At 39.7% G+C, this 25,372-nt stretch overlaps 1 long non-coding RNA gene across 1 annotated transcript; it reads left to right on the top strand.

The window, feature by feature from the left end:
* The first annotated feature begins 788 nt into the window (after positions 1-788).
* LOC139362188 (uncharacterized) lies at positions 789-16,045 on the top strand. The gene is made up of 3 exons (XR_011620572.1): positions 789-1,075; positions 2,993-3,087; positions 15,741-16,045. It is a non-coding gene; the product is annotated as an uncharacterized lncRNA (long non-coding RNA).
* The last annotated feature ends 9,327 nt before the right edge of the window (positions 16,046-25,372 follow it).

Raw genomic sequence — 25,372 nt, forward strand, 5'->3', positions numbered from 1 at the left:
CTATAGTCCTTCCTGAACTTAGGAAAAAAACTAAATAGTCTTTTATGCACGAAGTACAGCTCAAACAAATCTCTCCTGACCCTGCATTGCTGCAGGACTAGATGTCGCCAATGTTAATATCTGTATTGGACACTCTGTGTAATTATTTTTCCAAAAGAGCAGACCAAACAATTTCTCAAGTATACAAAACTCTCTGTACACACAGTACTGTCCTGTACAAGCAACAAGGATAGTTTGACAAATGAAAAGAAGCAAGAAATATTGATGAAAATTTAAAAATAAACACATAGTTTCACCCTAATAAAGAATATATTTGCAAATAACACAACCTGCTAAATCCTGCCCTCAAATAAGGTGGATCCAACCATTCCAGCAACCTCTCCTGAGGGAACTTTGAGTTTTTATGCAGAAAGTTTCCATAGTTATAAATAAATGTTCCAAACATCCCTATAATTACTTGTTTCTCCTAAAGTATTATCTGGGCAGAAATTCATTTTACCTTAAGCATATTTTATGACTGACCAGTAATAAGGAATTTAGTCCAGGAAGGTATATTTTTACTCTGGGCAGGATAAACTGTAAACAGGCCACCTCTACCTACAATGGTGTGCATTTCCTCAAGAATTCCACCTCTCCATCAGAGACATGAGAGTCCCCTTGGCTGACTTCAGCCCTGGACTAAGTACACACAGGATCACAGATCAAATCAATGACTTCTCAGCAATATCTGCAAGAAAAAAATCTTTCCCACTCAAACAAAAGTGGCTTCTACAAAGAAACTGGTTTGTACGAACTAATAACCAAATCCTTTCTGTCTTTCAGCTCCTCATTGCTGGCCTTGGGAAGATGTGTTTGGTTACAATGGGGGAATCCTCAGAGGAAATGGAAGCCTGTTTTACTTGTTTGTTTTCACGGCCTTTGAATAGCCTGGATGCCTCTACAGTCATGTGTGCCAGGAGTAGAGTGTGCGTCATTGGTTTCCCCGGACTTTCTGGTCCTGTCCAAACCGCCAGTTCTGTTGATTTGCCTTGGTGAAAACATCCTCTCCAACCGATAGCTTTTCGTAACATTAAAAGTGAGTATGTAAAATGATTGAATCACACTTTTAAAACCAAAGAAAAAGGCTTTTTAAGACACGATTTTCCAAGTACTTGATAAGATTTGAGGAAAAAAATTTCTGCAAACAAATTTTAAAAATCCATACTGGAGAAAAGATGAGGTAATATAATGAATACTAAAGTCATATTTTAAGGAACGTTTTATCTAGAGTTTACCATCTTATAACAAATATTTTTGAAGCTGAAGTTAACACCTGTAATGGTATCTTTAGGTCAGTAGACTGATTCACACACAAAGGGCTGTTTTGCTAAAATATCATGCCATCTAATTAGACTCTACACTTTTTAATTTAAAAAATTCTAGTTTCTTTTTAAGTTAGAATTAAAAATTTTTTAAATTAGAATAAAAAAATTCGTGTTCATGTTCCAGTGAACATGAAAATTGATAAGCAAAATATATAAAAAAGCTATCATATGTAACTGCTTCTTGTCAGTCATTGGTTATTTATTAAATATTTACTTGTGTCCATAGTTGTGCCAAGTTCTAAGGAAATGTGAATGAAATATGAAAACATGATCTTAAACTTTAGTAGACTTTCTGTTAATTAGAGGAGGGGATGCAAAACAACTGTTTTGTTTTGTTCTGTTTTGAGGCAAAGTCTCACTCTGTTGCTCAGGCTGGAGTGCAGCAGCGCCATGATGGCTCACCGACGCCTGGTCAGGTGATCCTCCCACCTCAGCCTCTGGAGTAGCTGGGACCACAGGCATGCACACCACACTCAGCTCATTTTTGTATCTTTTATAGAGACAGGGTTTTCCTGTGTTGCCTAGGCTGGTCTTGAACTACTCAGCTCAAACAAACCACCTACTTCAGCCTCACAAAGCGTTGAGATTACAGGCATGAGCCACTGCGCCTGGCAAAAACAACAGTTCTGATTATATCATTTCAAAAATGTCCAGTGGCCCCCTCTTCTACCCAATGATATCATTACATGGTATTTAAGGACTTCCTCCATGTACACTCTCCCACAGTTCTCCTCCATACACTCTAAAGCACAGTTAGACGGCAGTGGCTCATCATTCCTTGATTAGTGCCCTCACCAAACTCCACGCCTGTGTCAGGCAGTGCCTGCCAGAGTACTGTCTCTCTCAGTGTCAGAATCTTCTACCTCAGTTAAATGAATCCTTATTTCTTCCTCATTCCCTTCTTGGTAGAAGTAAGTCTCCCCTTGTCTGAATTATTTTAGCTGTCTTTACTTCTCATGGTACTTTTTAAAGTCAAAACACTACTATAAATATTTGTGTATATTTCTTATTTGTCCAACTGAAATTACCTTAAGGCTTTTGTAATAGCATACTTGTCTATATATCTCCGTACATGTTGCTTAATTCAGTGTCTGATTTATAATATGTACTCAAACATGTACTACTTGAATGAATGTGCATTTGAAATAATTAGGGAATAATTAAGAATAATAATTGTGTAGGGCCGGGCGCGGTGGCTCAAGCCTGTAATCCCAGCACTTTGGGAGGCCGAGACGAGCGGATCACGAGGTCAGGAGATCGAGACCATCCTGGCTAACATGGTGAAACCCCGTCTCCACTAAAAAATACAAAAAACTAGCCGGGCGAGGTGGCGGGCACCTGTAGTCCCAGCTACTCGGGAGGCTGAGGCAGGAGAATGGCGTAAACCCAGGAGGCGGAGCTTGCAGTGAGCTGAGATCCGGCCACTGCACTCCAGCCTGGGAGACAGAGCGAGACTCTGTCTCAAAAAAAAAAAAAAAAAAAAAAAAAAGAATAATAATTGTGTGACACTAATTGCAGATAATAAGAGAGTAAAAAGAATTTGAAGGAGAGGGTAAAATCACTTGAAAGTGGGCTATAATAGTCTAAGCAAGCTAAATGGAGGATTTAAACTTGGTTTGGATCTTTAGGGCTGATGATGCAAATTGGAGCCAGAGTGGCTAAGAACAAATAGAAGCAGGCGTGTGGCTGCCAGATTAGCAGAGGAGAAGAAAGAAAACAAAAGGTAAGGACACAAGAGAAAAGTTTCGGGAATTTCCTAACAATATGGCTAGGCAGGCAACAAACAGTCCATAAGATCAGACTTGATTAGCTGGAATCCCAGAAAGTAAGCTCTGTTTCCAGGCTGTTTGTAGAGAAGTAACATGTTCAAGAGCAAAAGAATGGTTTTGCATTTAAAAAGGGCTGGATCTGATATCAGTTTCACTATCATTTTTGTTAAGCATGGGATTCACTAATCCTACATTTTCTCATCAATAAAATGGGAGTTATAACTCCCACCCAATTGGCTTGTTATGGGGTTTAAGTAAGATACTATGTGGGAAGTTCTTGACACATAGACCTCAGTAAATGACGACCATCGTTAATGTTTGCTATGGGCTCCAATTTGAACACTAGTTAGGTATGTTGTCTCCAGTTCATTAGCAGTCAGATGGTCTCTGGGACTTGTTCTATTCCTGATTATTGCAGAAAAAGCCTTTCTCAAATTAAGATGGAGATCCTAATAGAAATGATCATGATGATGATGATGACAATGACAATTGTAACAGAACTTAGAGTAGCTGATATTTATTGAGTGCTTATTATGTGATAGGAACCATGTTAATTGTCTCAAAAGAATTACACCATTTAATCCTAACAAAAATGTATATTGTAAATGAAACAACTGGGACTGATTTTTTAGTGTTGTAGCAGGGATCCTTTGGAACAATATGTGTCTAGATCCCAGGAATCCCAGTCACTGGAAATACAGTGGAAGCCAGTACAGGGAGCCCAGGCACAGGGAAAAGGCCCCTAGATGAAGAGGCTTACCCCACCATGGAATCCAACAGAGTAGTCAAGAGGTAGGAATCTCAGATCTGACCAAGGAGGGGCTCTCTACCAGGGACTCTGATCCAGGAAGCAGGCCAGGGTACAGGGGATCCCAGGCAGCAGGCACTGCTTTAGGCAGGTGGTGGTACTGCAATTCTAAGCAGGAGCCTTCTCAGCAACAGGAGATTACAGGCAGCAAGATACAGCCTCCCTGGGGAAAGAGTTTAGCAAGAGCTAGGCATGATAACGACACCATCTCATGAACTAGGGCAAGAACGGCAAAAATCTGTGTCTCTTGTACAATTTGAGCAAGCAAATGGCCCCTGGAAGCCTGTGTTTGAGACCCAATCTAGGCCTAACACGGAAGAATCTTGTGATTGATTGGTGAAGTCTGCCTCTAGCGCTAGGGAAAGAAGCGACAATATACTACTTGTGAATCTGGGGTGTCCTAGAACAACCTGGAAGACTTGAAGAAAAAGGGAGAGAGATTGATATAAAAGGGGATTATTGTAAAGGGACTATGCAAAGCTTTTAGGGGATGCAGAGAAGGAGAAAAGGTAATTTTCAGTCTGTCAGTTCTGCTGAAAACTGAACAGAAGGAGCAATTCCTGTGACAATTCTGTATACCGCCTTTCCCCAAGCTGTGGCCTTCTTAAGTACTGACTATAGTGTCCTGGTGTCCCAGCTGCCCATGTGCTCCCAAAGTAAAGGCTTGGGATCCAATGCCCCATGTTTCCAATTTGCTCTTTTTAAAGACTCATGAGTTTCTCAGAAAAATTCAAGATGTGTCTCAGAAGAAATCACATAGAGAAACAAAATATAGAAGTGGGCAAAAAAGATATACGCATATTAAATTTATTATTTTTATAATAATATTAAGTGGTGCTATTGTTTTGCAATAAAGAACAATAGTACTTTGCATGGAACCCTCTTTTGAGAAATATATTTATGTTTCAATATGTTTTATATTTATTTGCTTACATAAGAAACGCCACAAATGCCAGCAAAGAGGAGGAAATGTCTCAAAAACCTTTCAACATATATTATAGCAAATTATTCTTTTTTTAAGTGAGGAAGAGGGAGATGGATATTTGAACATTTTTTCTTGTTGAAACTACATTCCTGTGGTATTACTCAAATTAAATCTTTCAGTCATATTGAAAGTGGGAAGAGAAAAAGACTATATTAAAACCAAACAAAATGAATCTGGATCTTTTCATTATATTTTTCTATGTCTGTAACCTCCCAACCTGTCCTGTTTGTGAAAATATACAAATATAACTCTCCACAAGAAGAAACACTGGTCAGTCTTACCAGTCCTGTTTTTAAAAGTAGACTTTGTTTTGAGGGACCAAGAGTAAGGTGACTATATGTAGAAATGCCTATTTGAAAACCCTTCTTCTAGTCACATAGTAACCTCTCAATTTATGTCTCACATGCTTTTTTGAAAAAAACAAAGTTGTGTCAGAAAATATCGTTAGAATGATTGTATGGATTTCCAAATTGTGTCTTTTGTTTTAACAACTCATTTTGAACTGTGGGATTACTTAACATAACAGAACTCTCATCATGCATAGAGCGACAAGCATGATATATTATCTACAAAGTGAATTTACAAATAGAAGGTAACAAAGATGTAAAAAAAGTAATATCTCTTGTCTTCATCCTTTGTGCATGTAAATACATGTATATATACAGTTCACTTTTTAATTTACTCATTCATTTAAAAAGCATTTTTAGTGGGCTGCCTAAAGATATGTGTACTGGAACCTGTGAATGTGGCCTTCTTTGGAGAAAGGGTCTTTGCGGCAGACATAGTTAAGGGTCTTGAGATAACATCATCCTGGATTACATGTGGGCCCTAAATCCAACAACAAGCGTCCTTATAAAAGGCAGAAGAGAAGACAGAGAGAGAGAGAAGAGAAGTCTGTGTGAAGATCCAGGCAGTGATTTGAGGTGTGCGGTCACAAACCAAGGAACAGCAGGCGCCATGAAAAGCTGGAAGAGGCAAGCAAGTATCCTCCCCTAGACAGAGTGGGAGACCCTTGAGAGCCTTGATTTCCTACTTCTAGCCTCCTGAATTACTAGAGAATCAATTTCTATTGTTACCAGTTTGTGGTAATTTGTTACAGCAGCCCTAGGAAACTAATGCAGCGTCTTTCAGCACCTTCATGTGCCAAGTATATGGTCAGGCAAGAACACATCTGTGAATAAGATATCATGTTGCCCTTGAAAGGATCACAATCCAGTGCAGGAAACAGGCATTTCACAATGTGTATTCTAGGTGTCGTTTAGACCAAGAGTCAGTGGGGGTCTGGAACAGGAGTCTCATTTACTGGGAGCTTTCATGTGTGCATGAGCGCACTGTAAAGGGCTCAGGTACATAAACACTCCAAGGTGCCTGGAGGTACTAGGGGCAACTTCCCAGCAGAAACAGTAAGTATGAACGGAAATTTTCATAATGAAATATTGGAAAGCAGGCCATGTGGGAGCTATCAAGCAGAAGAAACTGGAAGTATAAAAGGCACAAAAATGTAACAAAGCAAAATAGAAAAGTTTCAATTTGGCACAAGACGAAGCTACAAATGCATTCATTGAATCCAAATTGCAAAAGGCATACTTTCCCTGCTGACAAGTTATGCTGTTAAGTGAAGGTGGATCTGGTTGTTCAATAGGATATCAAGGTGATGGAGAGATGGGGTGGGGAGACAATGGAGAGCTATAATCTATGAAAGGGTACAATTTGAGGCCAGGTGCAGTGGGTCATGCCTGTAATCCCAACACTTTGGGAGGATGAGGTGGGTGGATCACCTGAGGTCAGGAGTTCAAGACCAGCCTGGCCAACATGGTGAAACCCCATCTCTACTAAAAGTACAAAAATTAGCAGGTTGTGGTGGTATGTGCCTGTAGTCCCAGCTACTTGGGAGGCTGAAGTGGGAGAATCTCTTGAATCCAGGAGGTGGAGGTTGCAGTGAGACAAGATCGTGCAACTGCACCACAGCCTGGGTGACAGAGCGAGACTACATTTCAAATAAAAAAGAAGAAGAAGGAGAAAAAAAAGAAAAAAAAAAGAAAGAACATCATCTGAGTTGATTTTAGGAAATCACTCTGCTCTGATGCTATTTTTCTTTCTTTTTTTTAATTCTTTTTTTTTTTTAATTATACTCTATGTTCTAGGGTACATGTGCACAACGTGCAGGTTTGTTACATATGTATACATGTGCCATGTTGGTGTGCTGCACCCATTAACTCGTCATTTATATTAGGTACATCTCCTAATGCTATCCCTTCCCCCTGCCCCAACCCCACAAAAGGCCGTGGTGTGTGATGTTCCCCACTCTGTGTCCAAGTGATCTCATTGTTCAATTCCCACCTATGAGTGAGAACGTGTGGTTTTCTTTTAGTTAATAATGTATGTTTGTACCCACTATTTTCCCTCTTCCCTTCCCCTATTCATGTAGGTAAGAGGTTCACATGTTCCTTGCCTTGAGGAGGGTTTGAGATATGGCTTCCTGGCTTTTGTTTTTAAAATCCTAAATTCACTGAAAGAGGAGGTGGCTCTTAGAAAACAAGACAAACAAAGAAAAAAATAGAGAGAGAAGAAGGAGAGAGAGATTTCCCAGGCTAAAAAGAAATTTTTCTTCTGGATTGACAACTAGATTGAGGCTGATGGTTTGAGAGCAGTACAGATAAGTGGACATATGCTGCATGTGACATGCAGGATCCTAGGCTTGGGGCTGTAGCTCATTGAAGATATTGTATGCCAAGAGAGGTGAGGAGCAGCAGAGCATCAAATTGAAGGATCTCTGCAGCTTTACAGGCCAGGGCTATGATCTTAGCAGAAATCAGTGTAGCCTCATGACCGATGACTTGAGGGACTTCCCCAAAACTTGATACTCCCCTAGACACTCAGCACAATCACAGTCGGGGAAGAGGCTGCTAAGAATGAGTGAAGTTGAACTCTCCACCAGTTCAGCTAGATAGAAACTTGACATCTAATTTAAATAACGCAATAGAATATGGTATTTTACTGAGTCTTTAAGATACATATCCACCTATGAAAGTAGTGTCATGGCAGAGATACTAATTGTATTTAATATCTCTTCTTTCTTTTTTAATAAGAGAACTCCTGAGTGTTAGTTGGGACGACGGTTGTGCAAAATGAAAAGTCCATTTCCCAGCCCGCATTGTAGACTAAGCTCTGGGGTTTGAGTAATGTGCTGCTTATGGCTCGTGTTTTTCAAGGAAGAGGGTGTACTCTTTCCTTCTGCTTTTCTCCCTTCCAACAAATTAGAGTAAGAGCAAGGCACTGAGCCTTCTCAGATGAGCATGATTCGAGGAGTGGCAGATCCACAAGAGAGAAGGACTTCATACCCCTGGCAACTTTACAGAAGGAACTTCCCATTCAAGTAGGAAATTTACGTGAAACAGAAATAAGCTTCTGTCTTGTGGACCAACATTTTTCATGTCCTTGTCAAATAAGCTGAACCAACATTCCACTAACACCAGTCTATGAAAGGAACTGGAATGGGAAGAGATTGCTGGTGGGGAACATTTTTGAACATCCGACTTCTGGCCCTGGACATGATGGAAGGAATAGATACTAGACTATTATCCCACTATTAACAGATGTGAGACTGTATAAAATATGTTAATCAAGTTTTTTCAAGCCTTGGTCAGCAGAAAACTGAGGACTATGATCCTTGAGAGACACATGAAGCATAGGGGGATGCATTATTGACTATAGTTTACTATCTGAGAGCAATTTCCAAACTGTGACCCCAAAAAGTGGAGCTTAAGCAGACAGCAACAGTCTTGCTGGCCACATAAAAGGGAGATTGAAGTTTAGGTCTACTGAAGGAGCTGAAATTTGCATCTCAGGTTACCAGAAATAAAAGAGCTTAGCAGAGAAGAATCCCCGGGAATCTGCATCGATATCCTCTGTTAAGTCTTTGACTGAATGCCTATGCATGCATATGGTACAATTCAAAAAGGCCTAAGTAAAAGCAGCTACTTTGGGCTGCTTTCTGTGGCTTAAATGGAAATACCAGAGAATACATAGTGCTGACAGACAGGGTAATGCCAACAACCCAAAACTGAGGCCCCAGAAAGGTCATGATTTAGGAGTAGGGACTGCTCTAGCCCTAGCATAAGTGTACTCTAGACCTACTCTAACAAAGCTGAAAACCAAACCTCTCAGCAGAATCAAGCTGAGCTGCCAGTAACTTAATCCTCTGCCAGAATAAGAGCCAACATTCTTCATAGAAGACAAATAAATTCAGAATCTCAACAATATAGCATCCCATGTCAGGCATAAAAATTAAAAATTACTAGCCATATGGAGAATTTTTTAAAAATGTGACCAAACTATGACAAAGAAATGGCAACAGAAACAAACCTAGAGATGACATTCATGGTGGAATTAGTATAAAAAAAGACTTCAGATGAACGGATGTGGAATCTCAGCAAATAAATAGAAAACAAAGAAATGGAAACAAATGAAAATTATAGAATTAAAAATATATAATTTCTGAAAGTTAAAAAGTTGCTAACTTTAACAGCAGTTTGAATACTGTAAAAGAAAAGATCTTGAAGACAGGTAAATAGAAAATATCCAAATTAAAGAACAGAATGAAAAAAGAAAAAAGGCTGCTAAATATATATATACAGAGCTTCAGTGACCTATGGATTGTTATAAAGTCCTCTAACATGTGGAATAGAAGTCCTAGAAAGAGAAGAGAGATTTTGACAAGAAAAAAAAAATGTTAAAAGAAATAACAGTTCAAAAAAGCCCCAAACTGACTGAAAAATAAAAACCCACAGAGAATATTGTTCAGCACCAAATAAGTAATGCCTCTGAAGACATTAATTTATTTTCTCTGCAAGATGTGAACATTTAAAAACTTGGTTTTGAAAATTCCAACTTCTGAATCTAGCCATAATTGAGGAATGAACCACAAAACTGCATAAACACAAAGAAAACCACATCTAGACATACCATAGTATAATTGCTTTAAATTAAATTAAAAATAAAAATTCCAAAACATCTAGAAGAAAAAACATATTACATATAAGAAAGTAACAATAGAATAATCATTAATTTCTCATCAGAAACAGTACAACCCAGAAAACAATGGAATGACAGTTTTAAAATGCTAAAAAGTAAACTATTAAATTAGGAGTCTAAATCCAGCAAAAGTTTCCTTCAAAAGTAAAGCAAATCTAGATATTTTCAGATAACAAAAGTGACGACCTGCACTAGAAGAAATGTTAAATAAGCTTATTCCAGTTAAGGGGAAATTGTACCTGGCAGAAACTCAAATCTACATGAATGAATGAAAGAACACTACACAATTTTCTCTTTCCTTCATTTCTCTAAAAAGAAATTGACTGCTTGAAGCATAAGTAATAACAATGTGTTGTGGGATTCATAATGTATAGGAGTAAAATATATGACAAATAGACAAAGCATAGGGGAGGGTAAATGGAAGTATATTTATGTATGGTTTTTACATTATATATAAAGTGGTATACTATCAATTTAAGTTATACTATGATAGGCTAATAATGTATACTGTATGCCCTATAGAAACAACTGAATAAATGAAACAATGAAATAATAAGCCAAAAAAGGAGATGAAGTATAATACTAAGAAGTGCTTAATTAAAATGAAGGAAGGAAAAGATGGAAAAAGAAAAGGGATAAATGAGCCAATTAGAAAACAAATAGTAAAATGGTAGATTTAAACCCAACCATACCAGGGATTATGTTAAGTGTACAGGTACTAAACAATCAATCAAAAGACAAAGAGGCAAGACCCAATTAGATGCTGTTTTCAAGGGATTCTCCTCAAACATAAAGACATACGTAAGTTAAAAGCAAAAGAATGGGAAAAAAATGTACCATGTAAACATTAATTATAAAAAGCTGGAAAAGGCTATATTAATATCAGACATAGTGTCCCACTTGAGAACAAGGCATATTACCAGCACTAAAGAGACATTTTATTTTGATAAAGCAGAAATACATTAAGAAGATATAACTATGCTAAAAGTGTATGCACTTCATGATAGAACTTTAAAATAAATGAAGCAACAACTGGCAAAAGTAATAGAAAAATAGGCCTATAATTGCAGTTGGATAGTGTAGCACTCCTCGCGCAGTAATTGTTTGAAGTATAAAAGACAAACAATAGTAAGCATGTTGATTTGGACCACACTATCGACCAACTTAGTCTAACTGACATTAACAGAGCACTACATCCAACACCTGAGCCATACACTGGGTCATAAAACAAGGTTTAATAAATTTTAAAGAATTGGAGTATTACAGAGTATGTTATCTTTTTTTTTTTTTTATTTTAAATGGAGTCTCGCTCTGTTGCCCTAGCTGGAGTGCAGTGGTATGATCTTGGCTCACTGCAACCTCCACCTCCCAGGTTCAAGCGAGTCTCAGGCCTCAGCCTCCTGAGTAGCTGTGATTACAGGTGCCCACCACCATGTCTGGCTAATTTTTGTATTTTCAATAGAGATGGGGTTTTACCATATTGGCCAGGCTGGTCCTGAACTCCTGACCTCAGGTGATCCACCCGCCTCAGCCTCCCAAAGTGCTGAGATTACAGGTGTGAGCCACCGCACTTGGCTCTGAAGTGGGATACTGTGTCTGATATAGTATTTCCCATAAATGTTTAGGGATAAATTTAACAAAAGATATGATAACTTCTTGGCTAAAAACTATGAAACATTACTGAGAGACACGAAAGATCTTTTAAAACAGAGATATTAAAAAACATGTTATCTGACTAACATGGAATAAAATTAAAAGTAAATGAAAAGCGTATCAGAAAGAAGTTATTACATGTTTAGGACTTAAGCAACCACTTCTAAATACTATAATTTTAAGTAAGAGAATTCAGAAAAGATTAGAAAATAATTTGAGAGATAGCTAAAAACAGTGCTTAACTTAAAACATACAGCTTTAAATGCTTATGTTAGAACATAAGAAAAGATTTAAAATACATGTTTTACGTTTTCATTTAGAGAAGATAAAAACCAGGTGTAAACTAAACTGAAATTAAGTTGAAAGAATAAAATATTTGTTCGTTTATGAGCAGCAATCAATTTTTTTAATAAAAAAAAGAAAAGGGACACACAGAACAGAAAATCAATGAAAACAAAAGTTGGCTTTTTGGAAACATTAATGAATTTGATAAGCCTTAAAGCAGACCGAAGAAAAAAGAGAGAAAATAATACAAATAACAAATATTAGGACTCAAAGAATGAACATCTCTGGAATGATTGCCATTAAGGCACATAAATGTTTAGGGATACATTTAACAAAAGATATGATAACTTCTTGGCTAAAAACTATGAAACACTTCTGAGAGAAATGAAAGAAGGTCTTTAAAAAAAGAGATTTTATAAAACAGATTCAATCTATGAATCCCATGTGCATAGACTGAAAGATACAGATGTCAAGCAGATGCACGATGCTGGTGTCAAATCTCAAATTAATCTATAGGCCCAATGCAATCCCAGTCAACTTCTAGTTGATTCTAAATTATATATGGAAATATGAATAATCTAGAATAGTTTGAACAAACTTGTAATAGAACAAAATTGATCATACTACTTATTTCAAGACTTACTATCATCAAAAGATACTGTCAATATGTGAAAAGATGAGAAAATATTCACAAGACATATCTGATAAAGACTTTTATCCAGAATATATATATATAAGTTCTACAACTCACTAATACAAATAGCACAATAAAATTAATGGGCAAAGAACTTTAACGGAAAGTTGACAAAAGAAGATATACACTGGTCAATATCCACAGAAAAAGTGTTTAGCACAAAAGTTATTGATAAATTCAAATTAAAACCACAATGAGATACCACTACGGTTGGAATGGCAGTTTTAAAACGCTAAAAAAAAAACTATTAAATTAGAAGTCTAAATCCAGCAAAAGTTTTCTTCAAAAATAAAGGCAAATAAAGATATTTTCAGATATCTTTCACTGAATAACAACATCAAGTGTTGGCGACAATGTAGAATGATTATAACTCTCACACATTGTTGGATAGAATGTAAAATGATACTAGTTTGAAAAACTATCAACTTTATAAAGTTGAACATAGGACTTAGCAATTCCACTCCTAGGTGTCTACTCAAAAGAAAGAAAACATATACCCAGTGGTATGCTGATAAATATTTAACCACCACATTAAAATTAATTAATAAAAGTGAAAAAAATTGAAAGCCTGATTTGCAGTATTGCCAATTTTTGTGTCATGAATACTCGCACTGTGGCCAATGTTAAGCTACCAACATAACGTCACTAAACACAGAGTTGGGAAGAGATATCCATTATCAGCTCTACTGAGCCAGTGAGAGTTAGCTCCACCATACCCATGTATAGGGCCAAAAGATATTTGTAGTCATAGTTTCATCATAATAACAAAAGACTGGAAGCAACTGAAATATTCTGCAACAGCAAAGTGGACAAATACATAATGGAAGTCATATAACCAATTGACAATGAAAAGGGATGAGCTACTGACACATGAAACATTATGAATGAAAAACAGCACAGACACAAAGGAGTATACAGTATGATTCTACTAATATGAAGTTCTAAAGTAGGCAAAACTCAGTCACCATAATGCTGGCTGCAGCAGGGAGGCACAGCTGGGACCGCACACTCCAAGGAGCCAGTGGGAGCCCTGCTCCTTCTGAGTTGGGGCAGGAGCTATCCTGGTGCCACTACAGCCGCTCAAATCCAACTGTAGATCCAGGCCTCCTGCTCCATGGAGCAGGCAGGAGATGGGGACAAGTGGGAGCCCTGCCCCTTCTGAGTTGGTGGGGCAGAGCTCCACAAGTGCAGAAGTAATGCCACAAATATTGAAGTATTGGAGGATAAAACAAAATGCAAGTCATGAGTTTCCCAATTGACCTATCTTTTTATAGATATTATTTGTTTACAGGGGTAATGTAATCTTTATATTTGCAAAGTGGAAGTATAAAGTGGAAATATGAAAGAAAATTTTATGTTCTCCTCAGCTGCCACCTTGGCTACTTCATATACACATTTTCTCTTTAACCTTTTCCAAATTATTCTTTCTCTCCATCTCATCAAAGAAGTATATCTGTCAAGGCTAAAAGAAAACATCATGGGTTTATATTTAGATGATACTTTAAGAGGTACTTCCAATAAAATGTTACAATTACTATTGTTACAAGTGGCTTTGTGGAATTACAGAGGGAGACGTTCTTAAACTGCTCTCTAAATATGAATCAAATTCAAAGCACGTTATTTTTTTCCAACTAGTATCTCTTAACTCCCTTAAACACATGAGCATTTTAAGTGTGATGTGAAACCTTTCAAGTTGTTTTATATTCATTTATGCTTATCAAAACATTATTTTCAAGTAACTATTTATATGCAAATGTTCTCCTGCGCATTTCCCCTTAAAGGAAGTTAAAGTAAAAAGGTCAAATTGTAGTCAGAACATTTAATTTAGGGCTTTATCTTGATCAAATCTCATCTTAAAATATATTTTTCCGGAAGCTTCAGAATACATTTACTTTCTCCCACCTCCCTATCCTGTATCATCATTTAAATTGTATTAATCTATCAACATTGCAGAATTTTAACCAAAAAAAGTTAATAGCCTTTGATTAAAAAAACAGGTTTATTAATTTGAGAACGTGCTTAAAAGATAATCCACACTATTTTAATATATAAAAAGTAGATAGCATTTATAATGGGAAGTTTTGCCTTGGCAAAATATTTCAGGTATCCATATTCTTCTTTTCCTTTCACCTGGAAATGGAAAACAGATGAGCTGTCTTAATTGATAGTCTCCACATCATCCTTGCTCCCTTAGCATTTGATTTTGACCTATGGGAAATAGCAATATCAGGAGATCAGAGGTTTAGAAGAAGATGGGGATCAGGTATTAATACTCCCACTCCCTCCCTATGTTGCTATGATTTTGACAGTCCCTGTCAGGCAGTGCTTCTTTCAGAGCTCTTTCAGAGCTCAACTTCTTCCCAGGCTTAGTTACATGGTTCCCTCCTTTTGATCCTTCAGGTCTATGAGTGGTAACAACTTCTTATTGTTGCAGAAAGCTGATTGCCTCACCTTCCGTTGTTTTTCCTTCCTTCCCCACACTTCCTTCCTCTTTTCCTCCCTCCCTCCCTTCCGTACCCCTCCTCTCCTTCCTTCCTTCCTTCTTCCTTCCTTCCCTCCCTTCTTTCCCTTCCTTCCTTCCTTCTTTCCTTACCTCCCTCCCTCTTTCTTTTCTTCCTTCCTTCCTTCCTTCCTTCCTTCCTTCCTTCCTTCCTTCCTTCCTTCCTTCCTTCCTTCCTTCTTTCTTTCTTTCTTTCTTTCTTTCTTTCTTTCTTTCTTTCTTTCTTTCTTTCTTTCTTTCTTTCTTTCTTTCTTTCTTTCTTTCTTTCTTTCTTTCTTTCTTTCTTCTTTCTTTCTTTCTTCCCGAGTCTTGCTCTGTTGCCCAGGCTGGAGTGCTATGGCACAATCTCAGCTCACTGCAACCTCTACCTCCTACAATTCTCCCTGCTTCAGCCTCCTGAGTAGTTGGGATTACAGGCACCTGTTACCATGTCTGGTAATTTTTGTATTTGTAGTACAGACGGGACTTCACCATGTTGGCCAGGCTGGTCTCAAACTACTGACCTCAGGTGATCTGCCCGCCTTGGCCTCCCAAAGTGCTGGGATTACAGGCATGAGCCACCGCACCTGGCCAATTTGTTTTCTTAACTGTTCCCATACCTCTGTAAAAAGTCCTTTCATTAAATTCTCTTCCATTATGTCTTTTTAGGAATGCCATGTTTTCTCTTTGGACCCTGACTGACACAGCGATTGGTTAGACATGACCCCAGGAAACAGATTGTCAAAGTAGATTCTGGACTGATTGTCATGAGTCCTAGATAATCTTCTTAACAAGAGAAAATATGCCATTGGTAAGTTTGGCATGAAAAGGCGTTATGTTAACTCAAATTCTCAGTAGTAATAGCATGAGACAGGGTCCAAGTGGAGAACAGGATTTGGGAGATGAAGTAGCTGGACATTTGTTGCTATTGCTTTGACAGTAATAACATAGCTATAGGGGGTTATATAGCTACTTCTGACTGCCTTGGAGAACTTTTTTTTAAAAAAGAAAAACATAAAGCCTTACCCTCCCAAATCAAGGTTGAGGGGGAGAATCAGAATGCCCTTTTGATGTACCTAAAGAAAATCCTCGTCTCATGTAGCTGTAAGGAAGATATGGTTAAGGTTCATGTCCAAGGCATGATTGTATAGGTTACAGAGTTACAAAACCAGTTAAATAGGCAATCTGGTCAAGTTAAGCTAAGGTAAGGGCCTCATTTAGGAAGCACTGGGACTCTCAAACTTAGTATAGGGAAATTTGGGCAGAAATAGCCCATGCTGAGAACAGTAAAGCCTTGCAGACCTCTCTGGATCATTTTTGCCAATTGAAGCAATCATTCGCCTTCTCTAGGGGAACAGAATTCCTCTGCATAAAATAATTTCAAAGCTTTCACATTTAGCATTTTCCTTCAAGAGGGGGTACCAAATTTTGAAGGGATTCACCCTACCACTCCCCCTTGCTTCCAGATGTATAGTAGATCCCAGCACAGTCTAGATAGGGAAGGTCTGCTCTAAGAGGAGATGGTAGGGTCTGAGGAAATTGTAGGGTCTTGCTAATTTATAATGACAATTCTGGGGACCTTGCATGGAAGTGGATTCCAAGGGTTTTAGAGCAAGGAGAGTGAAATACACTGTTGGATTGGACCAGATTCATCAATATAGGTGCACATTCCTGAGATTTTGGATTTAATGTGTTGCCTCCAGCTCTTGGCAATGGTGCCAACAATTTCCTGTGTTTTTAAATAAAGCCTTGACTCAGTGGTAGCCTATATCCAATATGGCTGAGATGCTAGAACTTCTCTGGCATAGTGTTGAGAAAGAAGTGTAAGTCTTAAAAATGTGAAAATATTGGAGTGAATATATTACGTTGAATATGCTTAGCCACTCTCTAATGCTAACCTGCAGAGGGACTGGTGGACCTTTCTTCTTCAAGACATTCATTGGTGAAGACAGCATTAGCATCCCTAAAAAGAAGGTTCCGGTTTGCCACTAGGGCAATGTATTAGTCTGTTTTCATGCTGCTGATAAAGACATATTGGAGACTGGGAAGAAAAATAGGTTTAATGGACTTAGAGTTCCACATAGCTGGGGAGGCCTCACAAACATGGTGAAAGCAAGGAAGAGCAAGTCACATCTTACATGGATGGCAGCAGGCAAAGAGAGAGCTTGTGCAGGGAAACGCCCATTTTTAAAACCACCAGATCTCATGAGACTCATTCAGCATCATGAGAACAGCCCAGCAAAGACCTGACCCCATAATTCAATCACCTCCCACCGGGTTCCTCCCATGATCATGGGAATTCTGGGAGTTACAATTTAAGGTGAGATTTGGGTGGCAATACAACCAAACCGTATCATTCTGCCCCTGGCCCCTCCCAACTCTCATGTCCTCACATGTCAAAACCAGTCATGCCTTCCCAGCAGGCCCCCAGTCTCAACTATTTTCGGCATTGACTCAAAAGCCCACAGTCCAACCTCTCATCCGAGACAAGGCAAGTCGTTCCACCTATAAGCCTGTAAAATCAAAAGCAAGTTAGTTACCTCCTTGATACAATGGGGGTATAGGCATTGGGTAAATGTAGCCATTCCAAATGGGAGAAATTGGCCAAAACAAAGGAGCTACAGGCCCCATGTAAGTCTAAAATCCAGTGGGGCAGTCAAATCTTAGAGCTCCAAAAGGATCTCCTTTGACTCCATGTTTCACATTCAGGCCTCAATGATGCAAGAGGTGGGTTCCCATGGCCTTGGGCAGCTCTGCCCCTATGGCTCTGCAGAGTACAGCCTCCCTCCCAGCTGCTTTCATGGGCTGGTATTGTCTGTGGCTTTTCCAGATGCAGAGGGCAAGCTGTCAGTGGATCTACCATTCTGGAGCCTGAAAAATGGTGACCCTCTTCTCACAGTTCCACTAAACTGTGCCCCAGTAGGGACTCTGTGTGGGGGCTCTGACCCCACATTTCCCTTCTACACTGCCCTAGCGAGGTTCTCCATGAGATTCCTGCCCCTGCAGCAAACTTCTGCCTGGATATCCAGGCATTTCCATATATCCTCTGAAATCTAGTCTGAGATTCCCGAACCTCAGTTATTGACTTCTGTATACCTGCGGGCTCAACACCACATGGAAGCTGCCAAGTCTTGTGGCTTGCACCCTCTGAAGCCACGGTCCTAGTTCTATGTTAGTCCCTGTCAGCCATGGCTGGAGCAGCTGGGATGCAGGGTACTGAGTCCCTAGCCTGTACCCAGCATGGGGACCCTGGGCCCAGTCCATGAAACCACTTTATCTTCCTAGGCCTCTGGTCCTGTGATGGGATGGACTGCTCTGAAGACCTCTGACATGCCCTTTAGACATTTACCCCATTGTCTTGGTGATGAAAATTCAGCTCCTCGTTACTTATGCAAATTTCTGTAGCCAGCTTGACTTTCTCCTCAGAAAACGGGATTTTCTTCTCTATTGCATTGTCAGGTTGCAAATTTTATGAACTTTTATGCTCTGCTTCCCTTATAAAACTGAATGCCTTCAACAGCACCCAAGCCACCTCTTGAGTGCTTTATTGCTTAGAAATTTCTTTTTCTTTTTTTTTTTTTTTTTTTTTGAGACAGAGTTTCACTCTTGTTGCCCAGGCTGGAGTGCAGTGGTGCGATCTTAACTCACTGCAACCTTTGCCTCCAAGGTTCAAGCAATTCTTCTGCTTGTGGCCCTGCTTTAATAAGTGCATAGTAATTTATGACTTAGATTTTTTACATACTAACAGTTCCCTTGGATTTTATTTTATTTTCCTACCCTCATTTCCCTTCACCCAGGTTTGCTCATCTATTTACTTTCTTCCCATTTGTGTATTTTTGTAAGCTGCCTCGAATCCTTTTATAGTAACAACACAGAGCTAAACTAAATTAAATGAAAATACAATTATCCCATTAAGTGTCCATGATTCTATTAGGGGAAAAATAATCCACTATGCACTTCAAGGTGAGTACAGGTTTTATCAGTAGCCAGCAATTGCAAAGTGTATGAGGTAGAAAATTGTTAATTTTGAAAGCCAAGGACTCAGACTCTTCTCAGTTAATGGTTATTTCCACAGTTTTGATATTTTACCTCCCAGAAGAATGACGATCTGATAAAACACGTAAAGAATACTCACATTCTTAACAGCCTGTCTCACAAGTCATGCTGTCCCAGCCAGATTACCAAGATGTCACTGAACTCATCCACTGGGATCCCCAACACTCTGTAAGGGCAGTGTGGATTCTAACACTGGACAGCCTTTTGCCGTCTGGTGGAAATTCACCGTTACCCAGCAAGACGCACCATAGCGACTTGTTTTTTTTGTTTTGTTTTTTGGTTTTGTTTTTTTTGAGACAGAGTCTCACTTTGTTGCCCGGGATGGAATACAGTGGCACAATGTTGGCTCACTGCAACCTCCACCTCCTGAGTTCAAGCGATTCTCCTGCCTCAGCCTCCTGAGTAGCTGGGATTACAGGTGCCTGCCACTGCACCCAGCAAATTTTTTGTATTTTTAGTAGAGACTGGGTTTCACCATATTGGCCAGGCTGGTCTCAAACTCCTGACCTCATGATTCACCTGCCTCGGCCTCCCAAAGTGCTGGGATTACAGGCGTGAGCCACCATGCCCAGCCTGACTTGTTCTTCAGTTATTCAAACTGCTCTGATTTTTTTCAGAATACATAATCATAAAGCAAACGCTTTGAAAAGTTCATTTGGCTACTTCTAGTGTTTATATTCCTTGATAAATGATCCTCTACTGTACTCGTACAACTAGTTAGATGACACATTATACATATAGTATCTTAGGTGCTTTATGTATTATTACACATTGTTTCATTTAATCATCACAATGACTTATTAGATAATCTTATTTTCTTCATTACAGATTAAGAAATTGAGGTTCAAAGGGGAAAATTAATTTATCCAAAGTCAGATAATGACTTTGGGTATTAAATCTCAGAGCATGTAACTCCAGAAATTATCTGTTTTCTAAAACAGCATGCTATTTCTCTTGACTCATTCAGGTTCCTTCCCCCACTTTTTTTTTTTTTTTGGCATAATCCTGGATAATGGGAATATTGTGTGTAATATTGCATGTGTGTGTGTGTGTGTGTGTGTGTGTGTGTATGTACATGTGGGTATGTATTTTGTGTAGTAAATCAGGGTCAGGGTCATAGTAGGTAGTAGATAATTCATTCACTCAAAAGGGTTTAACTTAAGAATGTAGTGAAGAGATTACCTACAGATGTATGGGCAGGCCTAAGGATCCCAGCAGAATGGTGAGGCACCTAGAGACTAGCCATAGTGGGACACCATTGCCACTCTTAGGTCTGAAGGTGCCAAGGGAGGGAATTTCGTTACAAGAGCCTGGTGAGATGCTAGCCACCTACTTAGGTAAGTTACCTGTTCTTTATTATCTTGCTTACGCATGGTCTCATACCAGTCTGTGGTCTATTAGAAACTGGGACACACAGCAGGAGGTGAACACAGGCAAGTAAGCGTTAACACTTGAACTCTGCCTCCTGTCAGATAAGTCACAGCATTAGACTCTCATAGGAAGGTGAGCCCTATCGTGAACTGCACATACAAGGGATCTAGGTTGTGTACTCCTTATGAGAACCTAATGCCTGATGACCTGAGGTGGAAAAGTTCCATCCTAAATCATCAGCAACATCCACCCCCTCACCCCATCCATTGAAAAATTTTCTTTCATAAAACTGGTCCCTGCTGCCAAAAAGGTTGGGGACCACTGTCATACACCATCTCCATGTAATAATAAAATAATCCTATACAAGTCCAACTTATGATTTGTAAAACCTAACATCCAGTTTTTGACATGAAGATCAGGTTATACAGTTGCTTGGTGTGCCAGGCTTAGGCATTTAGTCTCTACTCACCTGATATGGTTTGGCTGTGTCCCCACACAAATCTCATCTTAAATTGTAAACTGCCACAATTCCTACATCTTGTGAAAGGAATCTGGTGGGAGATGATTGAATTATGGGGGCAGGTCTTTCCTGGGCTACTTTCATGATAGTTAATGAGTCTCATGAGATCTGATGGTTTTAAAAATGGGAGTTTCCCTGCACAAGCTCTCTCTTTGCCTGCTGCTATTCATATAAGATGTGAATTGTTCCTTCTTTTCTTTTGCCATGATTGTGAGGCCTTCCCAGCCATCTGGAACTATAAGTCCATTAAACCACGTTTTCTTTCCAGTCTTGAGTATGTCTTTATCAGCAGCATGAAAGTTCAAGACCAGCCTGACTAACATGGTGAAACCCCATCTCTTAAAAATACAAAAGTTAGCTGGGCGTGGTGGCATGCACCTGTAATTCTGGCTACTCAGGAGGCTGAGGCAGGAGAATTAAATGGTGGAGGAGGTTAATGCAGGAGAATCGCTTGAGCCCAGGGAGTGGAAGTTGTAGTGAGCCAAGATGGTGCCACTGCACTCCAGCCTGGGCAACAGAGCTAGACTCTGTCTCAAAAATAAATAAATAAATAAATAAAGATGGATGGGAGTTGCTGAGTGGAAAAGGGGAGGGAATGTGCTTTAAATAGAGAAGATAGCCCAAGGAAAAGCAGAAAGTCAGAAACAGTGCTTCAAGCACAGCCTGTAGAGAGACACAGAGTAGAGAAATGTATGACAAATATGGGTAACAGCAGGTAATTTAGAAACGAAGATGTACATGGAGAAGTAAGGGAAGGAGGGACTGGAAGTCAGGGGCTTTTAGGCTAACTGAGACATCCAAAGATGTTAAGTAAGGAAACAACACCATCAGACTTGGCTTTTAGAAAGATCTCTCTGGTAATAGATTGGAGGACTGCACGTAAGTAAGTTTCACCCCTGTATGGTTTGAGATTGCTGATAATGATGGTCTGATGTATTTAGAATGTAATATTTAGAATGAAATATATAGAATGTAAAACTGACGTGACCGTGTGGTCAATTAGATTCAATAGTGAGTGATAAAGAAAAAGTGTAATTGAGAATAACCTCCAGATTTCCTTCTTGGGCAACTGTGTGGATAATGATACTATTCATAAAGATAAAAATAAAAGAAAATGAGAAAGAATAAATCTGAATTAATGAGTTCAGATTGGCCTTACTGATGATGAAACATCTGTGGGAGATCCGATGGTGTCTTATGGGACACTGGAGATATAGAAAGGCTGAAGAAAAAATGGTAATTGAAACATAGGTGTGTGGATAAGATTGTGAAGGGGGAATGTATAAAATTCCAGACAGAATCATGACAAACTCATAGATAAGAAAATCAGAACTTATAAAAGAAACCAGTCCTGTAATTCCAGAACATTGGGAGGCTGAGGCAGGCAGATCACCTGAGGTCAGGAGTTTGAAACCAGCCTGGCTAACATGGAAACCCCACCTCTACTAAAAATACAAAAATTAGCCAGGTGTGGCGGTGGGCACCTGTAATCCTAACTATTCAGGGAAGCTGAGGCACGAGAATTGCTTGAACCCCAGAGGCAGAGGTTGCAGTGAGCTGACATCATGCCACTGCACTCCAGCCTGGGCAACAGAGTGAGACTCCATTTCAAAATAAAAAAACAAAAAGAAACCGGTCAGAACTGGTCAGGCAGGAAGAGAACAAGTTACCAGGGAAGCAGGAGAGAGAAAAATATTATAAAAGAAGAAGAGTTCTGTATCATTAAATGCTAAGTAGTAAAATTGAAAATGAAATGAGCCAATGGGCTTTGGAAATTCAACTTTTGTTAACCATTTTTAATAAAGCATACCTGGGGGTGGTTCCAAGACAGACAAATAGGAACAGCTCCAGCCTCCAGCTCCCAGCGTGAGCAACACAGAAGATGGGTGATTTCTGCATTTCCAACTGAGGTACCGGGTTCATCTCACTGGGGTGTGTCAGACAGTGGGTGCAGGACAGTGGCTGTAGCCCACCAAGTGAGAGCCGAAGCAGGGCAAGGCATCACCTCAACCAGGAAGTGCAAGGGGGAAGGGAATTCCCTTTCGTAGCCAAGGGAAACCGTGACACACAATACCTGGAAAATTGGGTCACTCCCACCCTAATACTGCACTTTACAAGGGGCTTAGCAAACGGCACACCAGGAGATTATATCCTGCGCCTGGCTTGGAGGGTCCCACACCCACGGAGCCTCCCTCATTGCTAGTACAGCAGTCTGAAATCTAACTACAAGGTGGCATCCAGGCTGGGGGAGGGGCGCCCACCATGGCTGAGGCTTGAGTAGGTAAACAAAGCCACCGGGAAGCTCAAACTGGGTGGAATCCACCACAGCTCAAGGAGGCCTGCCTGCCTCTGTAGACTCCACCTCTGCGGACAGGGCATAGCCAAACAAAAGGCAGCAGAAACCTCTGCAGATTTAAATGTCCCTGTCCAACAGCTTTGAAGAGAGTAGTTGTTCTCCTAGCATGGAGTTTGAGATCTGAGAACGGACAGACTGCCTGCTCACTTGGGTCCCTCACCCCCGAGTAGCCTAACTGGGAGACACCCCCAACTAGGGGCAGACTGACACCACACATCACACCTCTCTGAGACAAACCTTCCAGAGGAACAATCAGGCAGCAACAATTGCTGTTCAGCAATATTCACTCTTCTGCAGCCTCCGCTGGTGGTACCCAGGCAAACAGGGACTGGAGTGGACCTTGAGCAAACTCCAACAGACCTGCAGCTGAGGGTCCTGACTGTTAGAAGGAAAACTAACAAACAGGACATCCACACAAAAACCCCATCTGTACATCACCACCATCAAAGACCAAAGGTAGATAAGACCACAAAGATGGGAAAAAGCACTGCAGAAAAGCTGAAATTTCTAAAAATCAGAGCGCCACTCTCCCTCCAAAGGAACGCAGCTCCTCACCAGCAACAGAACAAAGCTGGATGGAAAATGACTTTGATGAGTTGAGAGAAGAAGGCTTCAGATGATCAGACTTCTCCGAGTTAAAGGAGGAAGCTCGAACCCATCGCAAAGAAGCTAAAAACCTTGAGAAAAGATTTGACGAATGGCTAACTAGAATAACCAAAGTAGAGAATGACCTGATCAAGCCGAAAACCATGACATGAGAACTATGTGACAAATGTACAGGCTCGATCAACTGGAAGAAAGGGTATCAGGGATTGAAGATCAAATGAATGAAATGAAGTGAGAAGTTTACAGAAAAAGAGTAAAAAGAAATGAACAAAGCCTCCAAGAAATATGGGACTATGTGAAAAGACAAAATCTACATCTCATTGGTGTGCCTGAAAGTGACGGGGAGAATGGAACCAAGTTGGAAAACACTCTGCAGGATATTATCAAGGAGAACTTCCCCAATCTAGCAAGGCAGGCTATCATTCAAATTCAGGAAATACAGAGAACGCAACAAAGATACTCTTTGAGAAGAGCAACTCTAAGACACATAATCGTCAGATACACCAAAGTTGAAATGAGGGAAAAAAATGTTAAGGGCAGCCAGACAGAAAGGTCGGGTGACCCACAAAGGGAAACCCATCAGACTAACAGTGGATCTCTCGGCAGAAACTCTACAAGCCAGAAGAGAGTGGGGGCCAATATTCAACATTCTCAAAGAAAAGAATCTTCAACCCAGAATTTTATATCCAGCCAAACTAAGCTTCGTAAGTGAAAGAGAAATAAAATCCTTTACAGACAAGCAAATGCTGAGAGATTTTGTCACCATCAGGCCTACCCTACAAGAGCTCCTGAAGGAAGCACTGAATATGGAAAGGAACAACTGATACCAGCCACAGCAAAAACATGCCAAAATGTAAAGACCATTGATGCTAGGAAGAAACTGCATCAACTAATGAGCAAAATAACCAGCTAACATCATAATGACAGGATCAAATTCACACATAACAATATTAACCTTAAATGTAAATGGGCTAAATGCTCCAATTAAAAGACACAGACTGGCAAATTGGATAAAGAGTCAAGACCCATCAGTGTGCTGTATTCAGGAGACCCATCTCACATGCAGAGACACACATAGGCTCAAAATAAAGGGATGGAGGAAGATCTACCAAGCAAATGGAAAACAAAAAAAGGCAGGGATTGCAATCCTAGTCTCTGATCAAACAGATTTTAAACCAACAAAGATCAAAAGAGACAAAAAAGGCCATTACATAATGGTAAAGGAATCAATTCAACATGAAGAGCTAACTATCCTAAATGCGCCCAATACAGGAGTACCCAGATTCATAAAGCAAGTCCTTAGAGACTTACAAAGAGACTTAGACTCCCACACAATAATAATGGGAGACTTTAACACCCCACTGTCAACATTAGACAGATCGACGAGACAGA

Source organism: Macaca nemestrina, chromosome 3, assembly GCF_043159975.1.
Source record: "Macaca nemestrina isolate mMacNem1 chromosome 3, mMacNem.hap1, whole genome shotgun sequence".
NCBI classification, from domain to species: Eukaryota; Metazoa; Chordata; class Mammalia; order Primates; family Cercopithecidae; genus Macaca; species Macaca nemestrina.